The sequence below is a fragment of the Neopelma chrysocephalum genome, unplaced genomic scaffold (genome assembly GCF_003984885.1).
Source record: "Neopelma chrysocephalum unplaced genomic scaffold, ASM398488v2 Primary Assembly neopelma1_75, whole genome shotgun sequence".
NCBI classification, from domain to species: domain Eukaryota; kingdom Metazoa; phylum Chordata; class Aves; order Passeriformes; family Pipridae; genus Neopelma; species Neopelma chrysocephalum.
This window is the reverse complement of record NW_020897736.1, coordinates 5,145,631-5,156,525: the sequence shown is the minus strand read 5'-3', so window position 1 is coordinate 5,156,525 and position 10,895 is coordinate 5,145,631. Positions and strand designations below refer to the sequence as shown.

Genomic DNA, 10,895 nt, shown 5'->3' with positions numbered 1-10,895 from the left:
TTGTTTAGGCTTCATTTCCAGACACCAGATGATCAAGACAGCTCTAAACAGCCTCATCCGTCTATGTGAAAACTACCTGAGCTCAATCAAGAGTCATTAACAGAGAAGCTTTTCCACAGATTTATTGCATGTTCATTACAAAATTCACTGATTCAAGTTTCCATTCTAGGGGATAGCCAGGAACAGGCAGGGGCCTCTTCAATATACAGGGTCTCTACAAATAAATGCCGCTGGCAAAACTAAGAGATTTGACATAGAACTGTGTATCAAAAGCTTGTCTGTTCTTTCTCAAATAGCTTCAGGCCTTCAGAAACCATAAAAACAGGACTAGAATACCTCACTATAGCAGTGATTACGACCATCTGCTCTTGGATTTCTATTTATTTTGCAAGCCTCAAAAGATGGGTTTAGCAACACTGAGTTATGCAAGTTCAGTTTCATTTCTTAGCCTACCCAGAATTCAGCCATTTCCAGGCAGAAAGGGTTGTTTTGGTCACCCTGTGAGACCCCCTCTAAGTGGGCCAGAGACTTTCAGTTACTATGTCTGGCAGTGAGCAAAGGAACTTGTGTTCACCAGAAACAGGTGACTCAGCCAGCAACCACTGCCAGTGCAGAGGGCAGGAGGTGGCCATGCACCCCAGTGATCCTGGCACAGCTATACCAGAGAAAGCAGCTCCTGTGCTGGGGAATGAAGTGGAGAGAAAGCACCATTCTTTGCTTAAAAATGTACACCTTGATTCTGTGTCCAAATTCCACCCACTGGAACATGTTTTACCTGTATCTGCCAAAAATTGAGAGCCCCACTCTTCAAGTGGATACCTGAAAGAGTGTAAGACGCAGCTATCCGAGTAGAGGTGTGAGGATGTCTGACCCTCCCAATAAAGCCTTTAAGACACAAAGACTGCCAGTGAACCCAGCATTCTGCTCTCCACAACCAGCTTTCACCTAAAGTGTTTAAACCATAGCTGTATCCTGGCACCAGGATTAGTCTTTCACCTAAAACCCAATCCAACATACTGTTCAACTGGTGAAATGAACTGGGAATCCCCAGGATTTCCCAACCCTCTGGCAGGACTGTGCAAGGACACCCTTGAAATGGGACTCTACAAGTACCAAACAGCTCTGTTATGTTCCCAGCTCGATGAATCTGTTGGAGAACGCAGGCCTGATGGCTGACTAGCCTGCTCAGCAGAATGACTCCAGTGGTCACTACCAGGCATGGTACAGGACAGCTAAGGCAGCAACAGAACTATCTGAAAAAAAGAACAAATAAGCAATAATTGGCTACTAGGTTAAAAACAGTAAGGGAAATGAATTTGCATGTTTCTGTTTAATAAATGCTTCTCCTTCCTCAGGAATCCCTTAAATATTTATGCAGCAAAGGAAACTTGGACAACTTGAATTTTTTCAAACCAGCTGTTGCTGTGAACAACCTCTATATAAATCCTTTATAGAGAGACCACCACTTCCACTACAGTTGATCACACCAGCACGACAGCCAAGTTGGAAATTCACATCAACCCCATCTCTCTGTGTAAGAAGAGCAGGACATCTCTAAGCCTGTGAGTGAAGGCCAAACCCTGCACAGAGCTGGAAGTTGTATTTGACAGTGAAAGGCGAGTTTCCTACTGAAGCCAAAGGGCATTACCAGGTCCACCACGGAGCCCTGGAGCAGGTTAACACCAAGTGTGTCTGGAATCCTGGCTATATCACTCAACTTGGAGAGCTGTGTTGAGCTGTCAATCTGAGAGCTATTTCTCTACATTGAAAGGTATCTCAGATGAGGCAAAATCAGTTATCTCTGGCCTGTCTACAGAATTCTGGCTGAACTAGATCATACAGAAGGGCAACAGTCAGTTAAAAATGAGTTGTCCTTGTCTCTGACGTTATGTGCTGCAAGATACATTTTTCATGGTTATTTTCGTAATATTTTTCTTCCTGGTCCTTGTTACTATGTGCACTTACTGGCAGAGAGCAAAATTCATCCTCTGAGAAGGACATGAGCTCATGCCTAAAGCTCTGGTATTGGCCAGCTGAACCCCACAGGCTGCCCTGATGTGCAGAAGTGATCCATGCATCCCTGCAGAGCTTGAAACGGCAGAGACTGCTAAAGGCCAGAACACCCCCAACCATGCCTCACCCAGCAGCTAACTGGGGACTTTGCCAGGGCTGCCCAAACCCCTTCAGAGTGGGCCAAAAGAACCACTTTTTCCAATTCCCTTCTATTCCCTGTGATTTCAAATACCTGTACATGTTGTTGCCACTGGAGGGCATCACGTGAAGCCCTTTCGCAAGGCTGCACCAGTTCTCAGAGTTTACACCAACCATCTAAGGCTGAAGACAGAGTTTTCAAACTGGTTACCGTAATCCTTAGGCATGTCCAGTGTCCCTCCTCACCCAGTGCTGGAGCTGGGAACAAAGGGACCCATGGGCCTATGAGCAAAAACACACGAGACAACTTCAAAAGCAAAAATACAAGAGAAAACACAACAGTCCTGAAATATGGTTTAGTGTGTTTGATTCAAACCAAAGACCCCCACCATTTTCTACAGAAACACATGACTTTTAACTTGATCTCTCTCACTGCTATTAAAACTCTGTAGGTAGATGAAGTAGGCCCTGACTTTATCTCACAGGCAGGCCTTGTTCTTCCACCATTTAATTTAGGAGGATAGTATCAGTGGAGTCAATATAATGCCACTGGCTCCACTTTCTTAGTCCTCCAGACGAATCCCCATAAAAAACTCTGGGAAAGTCTCAGGAGTTGACTGCACCCTCCTAAAGGAGACTGCAGAGCCTAACCATTCAGCTAGGAGGACAATTCCCTGTTCCTGTCCTCAAACTCTGCTGAATCTTTTCACCTCTGTTTCCCAACAGGAACTGACATTACTCATTAGCAGTGCACAGCAAATCTGCCAGGGACCATGCAAAGGTGAGGCCCTGCTTCCTGTTCAGCTCAGCACCTGGACTCCACTGCACAGTCCTGGGCCAGCCAACACACAATGCTGCCTTTTTGTTGAATTTTCTCTTCACTGAGTTTATGCTGGTGTGCTCAGTTGCCAGTATACACTGGGACTCAGCTGTCCAGGCCCAGCTTACTTTTAAGCTTTACTTGCTCTGATACAAGCAATATTGAGACCCAAACTGCTTGTAAAATGGCTGCAAGGGGCTGCACGCTCTGCCAAAAGGGTGCTCATCCCACAGCTGGCGCCGAATAAAAGTGGGTTTCTGCGGAGGAAAACCTGCGGCTTAAAAAGCCCCAGAAAAGCAGAGGCAGCCAAAAGCAGGGTCTCGGTCTACATCACAAAACCAAAACCAGGGGCAGGATGGCCCACGCTGCCCCAGCTACTGCCCTGGCCATGTGCGGGCGGGCAGGGCTTACCTGCGTCCCGGGCACAGCGCTGAGGGCGGGAGCGCCCCTTCACCGGCCCCGGCCCGGCGGGGGCCGCGGGGGCTTCCACGCGGGATGAACATCAAGGCGGCCGGTCCTGTGAGGGGACACAAGGGTTACAGGGACAGCCGCGGGCAGGAGGCCGAGAGCGGGCAGGCCGGGCCTCGGCGGCATCACCGCAGAGGGCCCCGCTCGGGCCGCACGGAGACGGGGCCCAGGCGGCTCCCGGGGCAGGCCCCGCTCCCCGGTGCGGCCCGCGCTCCCTGCGTCGCGGGGCCTTTCCGTGCCCTAAGAGTGAGCGCGGGCAGGAGGCCGTGCCCGAGCTCCGCCGGCCGCCCTCGGGCACCCGAACCCGCCGCGGGCAGGCAGAGGAGGCGCTGCGCCGGAGCAGGGCCGGATTTCCCTCCCCGCCAGGAGCTCCCGCCGCCTCACCTCGCGCCGCCGCCATTTCCGCGCTGGGGCCGCCCCGCGCCTCTCCCGCCCGGCCGGCGGGGCGGGGGCTCGGGCCGCGGGCGGGGCCGGCGCTGCCCCCGCTGGGACAATCGCGCTCTGACACGGGGTGGGCGCTGCTTTCCATCTTGCTGTCGGGCCGTGCTGGGAGCCCTCGCGTTTTACCCGGGTTGGGAGCTCTGTGCTGGCCCTGCTGCCGCCCAGCCCGGCGAGAACTGGCTGGCCGAGCCGAGCCCACCACGCTCGGCGCCCACCCGGGCCCTACCTGCTGGACCGTGGAGCGAGCGGCTCCTCTGGCGATGGCTCCATCCATAACTCACTTGTGGCTTCCAGCCAGCCCTGTCCCAAATGCCACCATCCTGCACAGCACCTGCCGAGATTGAACCTCTCCATTCCTTCCCGTAACATGTTCTCGATCCTGCAGGTTGAAGCCCTGCTGATGGGCAAGCGGTTCCCTTCCCCCGGGCCCTACTTCAGGCACAGCCCTGGCATGGCTGAGGAAGCACCAGCCCTCGGCTGCCGCAGGGGGCAGGACAAAGCTCCTGAGGTTTCTCATTGTTGGGATAAGTGTTCCACAGCTCCCAAACCCACCTGTGTGGGCACCTTCCATCCAGGCTGGGCTGGGCCAAAATACCTCTCTTTGTAGGTATTTTGCAGTCAGTTGGATACACTCAAGTTTTCTCTCAATATCTAACCAAATTCCTTATGTTCCATCTACGGTGTTGCAAAGTGCATTGTCAGGTGATGCCTGGGGTCACCCCAGCACCTTCTGCCCTGTGCTCCTGTGCTCACCTGAAAGCTGCAGCCTGGCTGCTGGAGTAAACTTTGTTACTTTGCCTGTGCAGTCAAAGTCATATATATTTCATGGTCTGTGTAATAAAATGCTTGATGAAATAAACATTGAATAGACTTGGCTCATCTGAGTCCATAAAGCTTTCTTGTAGCAAGAGTCACTAGCAGCCCTGTTTGCTTTCCCTCCTTTGGTGTGGCTTTTCCCGCTTTCAGGATAGCACCTGGTGCTTTTAGCATAGGTCTGGGCTTTGGGAGAGCCTCAGTATCCTCAGATAAATCGCTCCACGTCTTACAGGTTGGCCCATGACCAGCCAGCCCAGCCCACAGCCATATGTGCATGTTCAGCCCTTTCAGTCGCAGTGCATAGTGAGGAGTACTCAGCTGGTCATGAACCTGCAGCTCACTCTCTCCTCTGGGCCAGCTACAATCCTGGGTTTCACTGCACTCCGAATTCCTCAGGGCCTCCCAGGACAGCTGACAGCAGGAAAAACAGTCATGGGAGGGAAAGCTGGGAAGGGGATGGTTGCTAAGGGTCAATGCAGAGGCAGCCATTGGAGGCTGCTGGGCTTCTTCCATAACTTTTTATTCTTCAAAAGGCAAAGAAGTAGCCAGAGATAAAGAGCAATAGCTGTAAACCATCTCTCCAGTGTCCATATTTAGCCTCAGCAAAAGAAAAACAAATTGTTCATCAGACTCCTCTTCTAAGCAAAGTAAACACTTTGCCTCCTGCCCTTGCAATGGCTTATCAAAGAGCAGTATCTCTTCAAAGCATCTTTCAAACCTGGGCTAACTACTGTGTGTGCTATTATTAACTGGAGGCAATTTGGGAAGGGGAGATAGGGGGCTTTGATTACTCTGACATGAAAGCTTTAAAGAAGAAAAAGAAGTCATAATATCGACCTGTGATGCCATGGCATACAGACAAAAGCCCAGCTGTCATTTTTGCCTGCAGAGCCTCACCAGGACTTCATTGGCCCTGACTTCGGGGAAGCTCAAGCCTGATCTATGAACTGTGTTTATCTCCCTCAGGTCCCACAGAGCATGGCCTTTCCTCCTCTCCAACACCCCACAAAGACAGGGAGAAAAACTCACAAATTGCTCCTCATACATGGAAGCACGTAGTCTACAGTGATGATTTATTAAACCTAAAATTTCTGAGCATGCCCAAAGAGATGACTCGTATTGACATACAGGAAAGGACACTTAAGGAGTTCGACTCTCCTCGCAGCCTATGAGGAAATAAAAGAAACCTTTGTTTCTGGTGGAGAATTTCAAATTCATTGTTACGACCTGTTCTCTTGTTTTGAGTTCCTTTGTCCATGCACTAACTCAAGAGCTAATATCTGGCTCTTAAAAGAGTTAAATAATCAAAAGTTCAAAGAATAGACAGACAAAACTAAAAATACCGTGGTGTTTCATGTACAGACTATAACAACGTGACCATGTATTTGCAACCAGTCTTAGGAAAGACTTCCTTCAGAAAGCAAAAATCTAAGAGGTGGATCCATGGGTAAAAAATAAAAAAGTAGCACCCAAGAGGCAGATTATCAACAGAACTAAGAAGTAAGTATAAGTTCGCCAAAATCAATGCATTGGGAAGGACTTTTACTTGTAAGTCCCAAGGTGGGGCTACTGGTGGGCAGAGGGGAGGGGAAAACCCCCCCAAACCCTCTTTTTTCAGACCACCTTCTAGAAACACTACTGACTCTTGTTACAACAAAAGCAACACAAATACCACTTTGCTAATACATACTGAGCCAGACTTAAACATGTCACTGATATTTATTTAACAAATATTGTTAGGTATGTATTCTGCTATGGTTCAAAGAACACTTGTTTATTTAAAACAGCTTATTTTAAAACAAGGTTTTTTGTTTTCTTTTTTTTTTTTTTTTTGTTCCTGGCATGATAGAGCAGCTAAAACTTTCTGTTTTCTGACCTTGGCTTGTAAGAGACCTATCATAACAGGAACAGTACATTGGCACTGAGTCTGCCAACACAGCTTTTCAGGGGCTGGGAGAGGCTGATCGCTTTTACGGCTAGGTTGTAAGATGAGGAGCATTTCACTCTGCTCTCACGATGTCCTGAAAAACGTCTATTCATGCAATTGAAGTCTTTCTCCCTCATTATCCCCAAAAGCCATGCCTGATGTTGTGCTTGCCTTTCCCAGCCCAGTCTCAGTGGGATGGCTGGGCATCTTGCCTGTTCCTTAGCACTCCCATTCACGCTGTATCGCTGCACTCCGTCTTACTTACCGTAAGCAGTGTCTGAAAGAGCCGGCACCACCCGCCAGGGGACAGGCGAAGGGACACTCTCTGATGGCATCCGGCACTACCGCGACTCCCACCCGGGTCAGGACACAGTGGGGACAGAGGATGGAGCTCTGACCAGTATCTCTGAAAAGCAGCAGTGACAAACCCTTATGAAAGCACCTGTTTTCTCCATTTCTCTTCCCACTTTTTGACAGTCAGATGCTTCCACCCAGAGCCCTCTGCGGCAGCCTGGCAGCCCCCAGGACTATGCCAGGGTTTGCCATGGGGTGGATGCCAACAAGTCACTGTGCTTCCCTGCAGCTTCTTTCACCCACCTATGAAAGGGCTCTATGGAGCTGCTTATAAAGCTCTTGGGGATCTGTAAAGGAATAATTTCATTTTCTGTAAAGAAAAATATAACAAAGAAAGTAACTTTTTTTTTTAGGCAAAAAGAGACAGTTCTTGCTGGAGGTGCAAAGCAATATTCCTCACACATTTCACACTGCAAATACCAAGGGAATCTCATTAAACGTATTCCATTTCATCTTTAGGCTGAAGACAAGAGCCATACCTCCTCCCCAGGAACTGGGGAACTACAAGATCACCAGGATGACATCATTCTTGGTTATAAAACATGCTGCATGCTGAACTTGGCACTTAGCATGCTCAGGTTGAGCTAAGAGCTAATGTAATCAACTCTATGGAAGGATTTACATCAAATACCACTTTGGAATATTAAATACAGACAGGAGCAACTTCTCACTTGAATAATTACACACTGGCTAAATTTATTCTTTTGTTTCAAAGCCAGGCAATCACCTTTCCCACTTCCTCTCTAAAATTGTGTGCATTGCTGTGCTATTTCACTCAAGAGAGACATGTGATAAAAGGATGAAGTAACCTCTGTTAATTACCATGGACTGAATAAGATCAGTTTTAGCTCTAGCAATGACTATTGCCACTCGAGGGGGGGAGCAAGCAAACCGAGAAAAGAAAGATTCAAATTTCAACAAGTGGCCACAGCTGCTTGTGTTTTCTAACACAGTCTCAAAGGCAGAGGTGCCTGCGAACACTCCTGAACTTCACTTTGTATGTGGGAGTACAGCACAAAAGACCTTGCACACATATCCCACTGCCCCAGTAACAATGCAGTGCTCACAAGCTGTTTCAGCTAACTATGTATTCTCCTTCTGCTTGTGGATACCAGTGTAAGGCTTTCAGCCATTATAGGGTATTTTTCCAGGCTCATTTTAACTTGAATCAGAAAAAAATATATTTTCTTGTGGTAAAAGTTGCTGTAAGCAGCAAGAATCAGTTTGAAAGGCAGAGTTTAGTCCCAGTGTTATGGCTGTGTGTTTGAGGGACATGCTCAGCTAGTGGAAGTTAAGGGAAGGACTCCTAGCAAATGGAATCAGAAGCAAAATAGAAGCTGAGAAGCTGAGAAGGGAAAAAGTGGAACATCAGAAGACCAGAAGATTGTTTCCTGGCCTAACACTTACTGTTAAACCACAGGCAGGGCTTAAAGGTCCAGGACTTCAAAGGTGTTTAGAAGCCTCAAAGCCATTTTTCTTAGTGATTCTGGGCCTTCTGGCCTTTCCTAACTCAGTTGCCTTTCTTGTTAAAGAGGATTCTAGTGCATGGCTTTGCAGGGCTTGAAAAGCTGAGTCCACTGAGGTTTGAGTGGGAAGTGTGGGAGGAGATTCTTAAAGATGTTAAAGAAGGGGAAAAAAGGAAAACATGAGACACTTTTGCCTGGTAACATTCAAAGCAGGCACAGAGAGAAAGCATTTGGTGGAGTTAAACCACAGAAGTCCTTTGCCCATAAAGCCATAGCTCCAGCAGAATAAAAAATCACTGAAGCACCTGGACATCCCCTTGGTTCTGAACAAGCAGTACAGGGACAGGGCAGCAATTTAAAAGCTCATTTTCTGCATCCAAACATGTCAGAATGAAATGCACTCCATCCTGCTATCATTTAACGAGCACCCCTGGGACCACTGTACCTTGGAGGCATGATGTCACACACCAGCAGAGAGATTATTTGTTTTGAAGCTTGTGAATAGCTCTGAGACTTCATTTCAAAGCACTCACAGAGTCATGACTCAAACCCTTCTGGCCTCACAGAAAGGCACAACTGACTACAGTTTCCCTGTGCTGTTTCTGAGCATCCTGTAAGGGATTATTAGAAAGCTATTATCCTTTCTTCTCTTTTATGTAGGAATGGCTTTGCCATTTTTTCACGTTCAAGACACATTTTCCTAAGTGTCTTAGCAATGATGTCTCTGCTGAGACAAGCAGAGACACCCACAGCGAAAAGCACTGCAACAACAACAAAAAGGCATTAATTCAATTTCAAGTGATTTTTAATTTATATATAGCCATTGGGAATATTGCAATATGAAAGCCATCTCCAGACCTGTGACAAGGGAGCTGTGCACACCACCTGTCTGGTTTCTCCTTTTGTCAGAATAAGCAATTATTACTCAGAATTTTTTACAAGGGAACAAGATATTGGGCTAGGGCAATTTGCTGAGAAGCCAACATTTTTGTTAGCAGATAATAATAGTTCATGCCCACCTGGAAGCAATTACAGTGATACCCAGGTTTAGCAGCAATATTACTTGATAGAAAATATGTAGCATGCAGCATGGAAAATAGAGCCAGTCATTCCAAATGGGTCATTTAATGCTGAATTGCTGAACCTTATTCAGTTTTAAAACACAAAGCTTTAAGATTAAAACCCCGAAGGTGCAATAAGAACCTCTCCATCATGTCTACAAGGGAATTTACTCTTGCATTAGCCTTAAAACAGGAACAAATGGAAAGTGCATAAGACTGCCAGCCTGACTGAAACTGGGAACAGCTTCAATCACACTCAGTTCACCTTCCATCGTGAAGGACCATCAGTAAACCCATGGTTTTCCCCAGCAACGCTCCATCACTGAGTGACAGTTCAAAAGGCATGAGAAGAGATACTAAACTGGAAAGGGTTCAGAGCACAAGGCATGTGATGTTGCTATGCAATCCTGGAGGATAAAGGAAGGGGATCTGGAATGGCTGAAGAATTTGCAGTGGCATACAAAGACATCTGAGTACTGGACTGATGAATATCACGTTAGAGCTATTAGTGCTCCACAGCAAGGCCTGGAGTCACCCCCACGGAGTGGACATGTCCTCACACTGCACAGGCAGCTTCAGAGGTGTAGCTTGTAGAGAGAAGCTCAGTGGGAAGAGATCTTAGGTGAGGATCAGTCATTGTCATGCCAGACTTTAATTATAATTTCTCCTTGGCAAATTTAGATGGACAAGAGAATGAACAGAGCTGCAGTCAGTGGCTGCAAATCAGTGTTTTATGTTAAGTGAAATTATTGTACACCAATATGGACATAAATCTGGCTGATACAGAAGGTTGATTAGCACAGCTCTACACTCCAAGTAATAGCAATAAAGATGCAGTGTGAGTTTCAGGGAATTAATCACATCTTTTCAATGATGATGCATCAGGCCTTTTTATAGCAGATTAAATTAACTGCTTTTACCATTCATGAATGTAACTCAGATATTAACTATGCTTATGAAGAAATATTTTTTTCTGGCCAATTCTGTTTAACATCTTTATTGATGATCGAGACAAGAGGATCAAGTGTGTCCTCAGTCAGTTCACAGATGCCACTAAGTTGGGTGGGAGTGTCAATCTGCTGGAGGGTAGAAAGGCTCTGCAGAGGGATCTGGTCAGGCTGGATTGATGGGGCAAGGCCAGTTGTATAAGATTCAACAAGGCAAAGTGCCAGGTGGTTCCTGCACTTGGGTCACAACAACCCCCTGCAGCGCTCCAGGCTGAGGGAAGAGTGGCTGGAAAGTGGCCTGGTGGAAAAGGACCTGGGGGTGTTGGTTGACAGTGGTTTATCATAAGCCAGCATGTGCCCAGGTGGCCAAGGCGGCCAATGGCATCCTGGCCTGTATGAGGAATAGTGTGGCCAGCAGGACCAGGGCAGTGATCATCCCCCTGT

General features: G+C 47.4%; 1 long non-coding RNA gene and 1 other non-coding gene across 3 annotated transcripts; both read right to left on the bottom strand.

The window, feature by feature from the left end:
* Positions 1 to 107: 107 nt before the first annotated feature.
* On the bottom strand, positions 108 to 3,500 carry LOC113969883. Of its 2 annotated transcripts, XR_003534968.1 has the most exons (3): positions 3,383 to 3,500; positions 2,246 to 2,433; positions 108 to 1,253 (listed from the first exon to the last, which is right to left on the bottom strand). It is a non-coding gene; the product is annotated as an uncharacterized LOC113969883 (long non-coding RNA). The 2 variants fall into 2 exon arrangements; XR_003534967.1 differs by lacking the exon at positions 3,383 to 3,500 and having other exon boundaries at positions 2,246 to 3,341.
* On the bottom strand, positions 2,596 to 2,726 carry LOC113970188. The gene has a single exon (XR_003535068.1).
* Positions 3,501 to 10,895: the final 7,395 nt, after the last annotated feature.